Source organism: Cydia splendana, chromosome 24, assembly GCF_910591565.1.
Source record: "Cydia splendana chromosome 24, ilCydSple1.2, whole genome shotgun sequence".
In the NCBI taxonomy this organism is placed as follows: Eukaryota; Metazoa; Arthropoda; class Insecta; order Lepidoptera; family Tortricidae; genus Cydia; species Cydia splendana.
The window spans coordinates 7,251,276-7,259,765 of record NC_085983.1 but is presented as its reverse complement, the minus strand read 5'-3'; positions in this window follow the sequence as shown (position 1 = coordinate 7,259,765).

Below are 8,490 nucleotides of genomic sequence, written 5' to 3'. Positions count from 1 at the left end.
ATACGAGAATCTCACAGTTACATTCTAACTTTATATCACTCCATGGTCAGGGGTGCGAAACTCCTGACTTCGGCCAAACTCGGCTCCACTCGGCTCAGCATTGCTCCGAGCAATTATTAGGGTTGGCACCACTTGACTTCCTTTTGCGTGCACGACCACAGATAAGATAATCACTTGAATTTTGACAACCCTAAATAGCCGAAAGGGATCGTGCCATATATTAGAAAGGGATAGCATGATTCGACCCTGAACCGCTGTCAAACTTCGGTTTTGTAGGAAGTTTCCTTTCTGTACGGTAGTACTATTATTTATTCTGTGCCATGGTCTAATAAAACATGGTCTTCCATTCCCAGAGTGACACGCGATTACGTCACAATAACATTGCCACTTTATTTCAACATAACATGTTACATGGGTACATTATACCTATGGTTAATAAGTTAAAATATTTCTTTATAATTTTATAATTTTCATTTATATGTATTTTAGCTTAAATTTTACAATAACACGTCATTTTTAATTACTCGTTAGCAATATATTCCGATTCACGAAAGAAATTTCAGACTTTCGGGTAATTCTGTTCATACTACTGGCAACACAGGATAGCGCTGTGGACATTTGACAATTCGGATCTAGATAACTTCATGCCCTGACCGTCATCCTTGTCGAACGCGTGTTAATTGTTATTTCCTTCTCGCTCAGTGTCAGCAGTCGCAGTGTTTTCCAAACTTTTCACGTCGTAAGCTTGGTAATTAATGTCTAACTGTGAATTAGTTTTTTAAACGTTTGTCTTGTATAGATAAATAAAGTTTAATTTAATACATTAGATTTGTTTTATTTTACTGTTTCTACATGAATAACTTAAAATTAATGCCGTTAAAATAATTTTCACCGTTGGTTAAAATTCTCCCACATTTCAAAGTTTGAGAACCTGTAAACAGCATGATGACGTAGGCGCGTGTCAGTTAGGTCATACGCGAATCTCGGAATGGAGTACCAGGCGGAGTATATTATTATACCATGTATCATGTATCACTCCAATATAATTCAATAAAGCTACATCTTGATAAAATCGCTAATAAAAGTGAAAACTCAAAATATCATGACCAAATATATTTAGATGCGAGGTCTGCAAGGTAACTTTACAATTTATATTCGAATTTTAAACAATTAACGCTACAAATTTAAGCTCACTGGCCAGCAATTTCGGAACTAAAGTTTTTCAATAGAAAGGAGGATGGGTCAATTATACATAGTGCTGCAGACATTTTGGACTAGTCATTGAGTTTTCACTTCTGTCGGCACTCCAGGAGTGCAACCCGATTTTTTTTTTAATTCGTAACTCGACAACTTTCATTCCTAATCGTCTAAAATTCATAGGTTACTATAACAATGCCTAGCAAAACCTATTTCAATCAAGAAAACATAAACCTTTCACGTCGTAATATAAAACTATAATTTATTATACGTTACCTTACCCTGATCCTTGTCCAAAATTCCGAATTATCCGTTATAATGTAATCCTTTAATTCCGTTTCCCCGTTTTACTCGTTTGGCTGAATACGCCAGGAGCGCGATGCTATAAAAAAAAAAAAACCAACTTCGGTTTCTATGTCAAAGAGAGCCTAATTTCAGCCCACAGTGTGGCGTCACGGCGTCAGTCCTCACAAATTGGTATTCAACCGTCCGCACCTCATTTTATCGGTAATATCGGTCAATATCGGCGGTTGAATTCGGCGAGCCAAGTTGGTGTTTGCATCCGCACCTCCTGATTCGGTCGGGCAATTTAATCAGATTGGCGAAACATTGACTAGTCAGAGGGCCTACCGCGAACCACGTTCGACGTGTTGCCCCTCTGTCGCGCGTGTAAATTCGTACGTAAGTGTGACAGGGAGGCAGCACGTCCAACGTGGTTCGCGGTAGGCCCTCTGGATCTGGGGCCGATTGCATAACAAACTACAACTAATATTACAAGCGGAACTCCTTATTTAATAAGTGAAATTAGAAAAGGAGTTCCGCTTGTAATATTAGTTGTAGTTTGTTATGCAATCGGCCCCTGGTCAGGATACGCCTTTAGCCCCTATTCCCACGGGCGCTTTTACAACGCGCGTTAAAAAAGCGTTTTAAATAGATACATGTGTATTTATTCCTTCGAGCAACACCGGCTTCCGACACATCGGAAGGGAGGGGCCCAAGCGATATCTCACCGTACAAATCTTTCTGCCATTTTTCGCGGGGGGAAAGGTGCACACAGTCGCACTTCTCACACACTTACATACAAAATCCAATCTGTAATGACGACACAAATACATAGAAAATGACACACGTCAAAGACAAATCTTGCAAACCTCGATCTCTTTTTGTGTACGGACGAGTGACAAGTGTCACAACACGCACACTAACACATTTTCGTTGAAGTATGTTATTGTATTCTGAGAGATGAGAAGTCGGATTTGTCGCTCGACCGATCCGCAATTTGTACTGAGCGAGCAAAATCGATAAATCCAACAATTACATGAGACTAAAATATAATAATTGTGTTTGAATGTAATTAAACGTATGATATGTAAAAAAAAAATATTACATGTGAAATGTAACACTTTCTTTTTGTAAATTTGATGTCCCCGACCTCTTTTTATAACAAAAAACCGAGCAAACAGGCATTTTTGTGCAGCAGTGTTCACGCGCGCGTCTGGACTCGGTCTAGTGAAAAATCCAAGTGCAACTAGTTTTATTACCCGCGCTAGATTAGATTGACGCGCTAATCTTGTACCTCGGCAGAGGGGAAATAGTGCGAATGCCGCCTCCCTTCCGTGTTGCTCGAAGATTTATTCACACGACAGCGGTGGCGCTTTTTATCACACGTTGTTAGATTTTCGACTTACCTAAGCCTTGGTCGTTAAATCGAATATAGAGTGCGGACAGATTCAAGCGCTTTTTTAACGCGCGTTGAAAAAGCTCTCGTGCGAATGGGGGCTTAGAGTCCGTCGTTGCGACCGGCTGTAACGACCGATTTGTAAAAATGCATCGTTACATTAGGTCCGTGTTCTATGTTTAAGCCGAGTATAAGCCCCTTTAGCAATAACCGCTACCTGATTGAATCAAATTCAAATTTTTCAGTTATGACACTTATAATGGGACCAACTTCGAAATCACTTAAGTTTTTTTGGCCGTTTCATACATTTTGATCGAATGGATGTCGACGTTTTCTATGGGAAGGCCAATATTTTTTTTGGGATTTCGGGGTTGGTCCGATAGAAAAAGTTGTTCAGTATGACCCAGTATGACGGGCGTAAGCCATAATGCTATGTTGGGGGCTGCAATAGTGTCCTGGCGTCCTTCGTCGGATGCTGCCATGGCGCTATTGCAGCTTGTACGAAAGGCTTTAGTATATAGAATAAGTTAGTTGTAAGAATGTATAAATTTGTAGTTTTTTATGGAGCGACAAGTTCACCTCGGTGACAAGCTCTAAAAATAAATAGAAAAAAAAAAGTATGACGGGCGGCTATACTAATCTGGGCTGTAACCGCGAAAATCGAAGTTCGCAAATTGCGGGCATTTTTCTCTGTCACTCTTATTACGCCTTCATTGGAGTAAAAGAGAAAGATCCCCGCAATTTGCGAATATCGGTTTTCGCGGTAGCCCCTCTGTAGACACATATTATTAACCTGTGAGCTAGTTCAGCTAATATTTCACGTGCATCTGTTATTTGTGCACGCTTTTTGGAAATAATTATATCTCTGGCGTCAACAATCGGAATCTTTTTTTGAGTTGAGGGATTGCGATGTTGAGGCTTGATTTTTGATCTGAAAGAAATTCAATCAAGATTAATTTTATCATGAGCAATCCAAGCTATTCAATAGCAATACACACCAGTATAAGCAAGTTTATTTTTATTCCGTCGTATTTGTATGATATCCTTTAAACTCTTGTCAATAGGGAATATTAGGCAAAGCTCTGCATAGGTGGCACCTTTGTGGCACATACAGTAAGGCCCCGTTCGCACGGCAGCTTTTTCAACGCGCGTTAAAAAAGCGTTTGAATGACCCAAATGGATAACCATGTATGTATTCACACGAAGGCGGTTTTTAAGCGCGGCGCTTTTTTATCGAGTACTGTTCGATTTTCGGCGTTGAGCGTTGGCGTCAAATTGAATAGAGCATACGGAACTCCGTGTATCTGTTCTCACAAGCGTTAAAAAAGCGCCGGCGCTGCTGTCAGTTGGCTGTCAAGTGTCAATTTTTGGTGTCAATCGTCAAGATTATTATTAGTTTCACCTTAAAAATGTCAACTTTTGCTTACAAATTCCTGAAATATTCAAGCTATATTCAAATAATACGTCGTAATAGCAAATAAAGTATGGCTTTGCTGAGATGCGTACGTGGCAGTACGACTCACAAGTGATTTTTAAGCGTTCATATGAACACAAATATTGGAAACGGTAAAAAAGCGCCAACGTCGGGTTTTAACGCAAAGCTTTTTAGGCCCCGTTCGCACGGCAGCTTTTTCAACGCGCGTTAAAAAAGCGTTTGAATGACACAAATGGATAACCATGTATGTATTCACACGAAGGCGGTTTTTAAGCGCGGCGCTTTTTTATCGAGCACTGTTCGATTTTCGGCGTTGAGCGTTGGCGTCAAATTGAATAGACCATACGGAAATCCGTGTATCTGTTCTCACAAGCGTTGAAAAAGCGCCGGCGCTGCTGTCAGTTGGCTGTCAAGTGTCAATTTTTGGTGTCAATCGTCAAGATTATTATTAGTTTCACCTTAAAAATGTCAACTTATGCTTACAAATTCCTGAAATATTCAAGCTATATTCAAATAATACGTCGTAATAGCAAATAAAGTATGGCTTTGCTGAGATGCGTACGTGGCAGTACGACTCACAAGTGATTTTTAAGCGTTCATATGAACACAAATATTGGAAACGGTAAAAAAGCGCCAACGTCGGGTTTTAACGCAACGCTTTTTAAGCTGTCGTGCGAATGGGGCCTTTAGCTGTCGTGCGAATGGGGCCTAAACAAACCACATTGACACATGGCCTACCGCGAAACAAGAAAATCGAAATTTCGTTATCTAATCTCTCTATCACTCTTGCATATTCGAGCGATAAAGAGGCAGATAACTAAATTTCGATTTTCGCGTTTACCGGTAGGCCCTTGTTAACAAACCGCCTTGATGCATCAATGTCATATTTTATTGTCTGTGAAAATTTGTCAAAAAACAGTTTAAGGCACAGTATGTATAAGTTAGTCTATGAATTTACTGAGTCGGTAGTGCTGCACTCTGGCGGCAGGACATTGCAGTAATATCCCCTATTAAAGGCATATCCAGATTAGTAAATTTTTAGCCAATCTGATTCAATTGCCCGATCGAATCAGGAGGTGCGGACGCAAATACCAATTTGGCTCACCGAATTCAACCACCGATAATGACCGATATTACCGATAAAATGAGGTGCGGACGCAAGAATACTTAGAATTTGTGAGGTCAGTATTTTCGTTCTGGGGCATTTATTCAATTTCATCATCATCATCATCATCTCAGCCATAAGACGTCCACTGCTGAACATATGCCTCCCCCTTTTTTGGGGGGTGAATGCCATAATCGCCACGCTTGGCAAGCGGGTTGGCGATCGCAGTCGAGTACACCGAATTTGAGGGACGCTGCTGCCCGTCCACCGGTGGTCTTGGACGTGGTTTAAGGACATACCCGTTTATTCAATTTAGAGGGCTCTAATATCACCATAAATCTAAAATTGGAGATTGACGCCAATTTCATTACTGATCAAATCGACCGATTCGATCAGACCTGAAGGAATAAGGAAGTCATCGTTAAATAATACAAAAAGAGAGTGTGTAACTCAGAAACTTAGGTCAGCTCCAACGGTCTACTTCTGTTAAAAACTATTAATAAGAATTCTCTGTAAAGGCTTCGTCACACAGGCGCGTTTTCCGGGCGGCGCGTGAGCGGGGCGCGCCGCGTAGCTAAAGCCCCTCATTCACACTCCTACCTTGTCGTCCGCCTCGCAGGACTACGGCGTAAGATATAGCTCACACACCATTCTACGTTGTAGTCCGCCTCGCAGGACTACGGAGCAAGAAATAGCTCACACACGGTACTAAGGGCCTACCGCGAACCACGTTGGACGTGCTGTCTCCCTGTCACACTTACGTACGAATTTACACGCGCGACAGAGGGGCAACACGTCGAACGTGGTTCGCGGTAGACCCTCTGTTTTGCCGTCCATCACCAGTACTGATTCGTTTCTGAGTTTAGTCTAGTTTCAGTACTGAGTAGTGTCGGTCTGTGGTCGGTCTACTTACTCTTGAAAATGTTACGTGCAATTTAAAAAAAGAAAATAGCTCTTCTACTATGTATTTTCTTGTTATTGGATAAAAATAAAAAAGAGTGTGGGAAAAGAAACTGCTAAAAATTCGCCAGAGAACGTCATATTTCTTAAGTATTGGTAATAATTGTTGCAATGCCTATTCCTCCATTGTTTATTGGAGTAATTGGGTGATTTCTGGTCCCAAAAACAGCGATTCCTTTATAAATTTCAAAAAAATGGCGCGCACTGTTGTTATACCTACGTCAAACACGGTAGTCCGCAACGTAAGAGTCGTAGGACGACAAGCCACACACAATCCTACGCGGCGGACTACAGCGGTGGGCGGGGCTTGTAGGATTTCTAGGACCCAAGTGGCATCCTACTTGAGTTTGTAGGACGGCTCGTAGTCCGCAACCCCCATACACAATCCTACCCAACGAGGCGGATTACGAGGCGGACTACAAGGTAGGAGTGTGAATGGGGGGCTTAATAGACTATCGCACCGCACCGTGATCTTGGAGTGTCGCACCCATAAGTGAGAGCGAGAAACGTATTTCTATTTTCTTTGTCAGTAGAAAAAGGCGGCAAATTGGAAAAATATAGTCGCGAAGGGACATCGTCCCATAGAAAATTTTAATTTCGCGCCTTTTTTTACTGACAAGATTTGCTTGACCACCTATAGCTACTTTACATATAAAACGCTCACGCCCCGCTCGCACGCCACCCGTAAAACGCTCCTGTGTGACGAAGACTTAATTATAGTTCGTCAAACCAATTTGACAGTCAGTAAGCCCCCATTCGCACGACAGCGTTTTCAACGCGCGTTAAAAAAGCGCTTGAATCTGTTCGCACTCTAAATTCGACTTATCGACCAAAGCTTAAAGTCAACAACACTGGATAAAAAGCGCCACCGCTGTCGTGTGAATACATAAATGGTTATCCATTTGTGTCATTCAAACGCTTTTTTAACGCGCGTTGAAAAAGCTGTCGTGCGAACGGGGCCTAAGAACCAGGAAAACTATACTCATTTAAAACCCTCTAAAGTAGCTAACACACTATCGCACCGCACCGCGACGTCGGTGCGTCGCACTCATGAATGAGAGCGAGAAACAGAAATCTTTTTCTCGCCCTCACTTACCGGTGCGAAAGGTGCGATAGTGTGTTACTACTTTAAATTCGCAAATTGCAGGCACCTTTCTCTGTCATTTTATTCTAATTATAGCTGGTCAAGCAAATCTTATCAATAAAAAAAGGCGCGAAATTCAAATTTTCTATGGGAAGAGATCCCTTCGCGCCTAAATTTTTCAAATTTGCCGCCTTTTTCTACTGACCAGATCTGCTTGACCAAGTATACATTTCATGGATCGGACAATTGTTTCCGTCTGGAAGAAAAATATATCTCTTTCTCGCTCTTACTTATGCGTGCGACGCCCCAAGGTCGCAGTGCGGTGCGATAATATGTTAGCTACTTAACCTTACCATTATCTGCTTATTTTTTGCGCATGGCAACATTATTGAATCGTAAACTTAAAAATCGTCGCCCAACCCTAGAATATCACTCTATGTGTCAAATATTTATAGTCTGTGGTGTGGAGCGAAAAGTGGACGCCAATTATTGGGCTGTACATTCTTGGGTTGAGCAATCCCGGGTCGAGCATTCTCGGTACGGGCCAATAATATGCGACCAATATTCGGCGTCCACTAAATGGATTCGTATTATTGGGTCGTGTATTATTGGGTTGAGCGTTATCAGGGTGTACAAGCTCGGTCCGTGCCAATAATATGAAGCCACTCTTTTAACAGGGCAGTAGTGTACAACCCAATAATACGCATCCAAAAAAGTGGACGCCAATTATTGGGCTGTACATTATTTGGTCGTGTATTAACCGGACTCTTTGACTTTAACTTAATAACGCTTGTAACTATCATTGCCATTTAATGTTAAATTATCATATTTTATTTCATAAAGTGTATAATAAAAACACATTTTTTTGAAAATATGGTAGCTATATATGTTGTAGCCTTTGAGGATATAACCAGGTTGGTTATATTCTCTAAGGTTGTAGCGGCCAAATAATATGTTTAATTCACGTTTAATTATAAAAAGCTGACCGGTTTTCATTATTTTTATCGTCATCCCAACTCTATGTGTCAAAG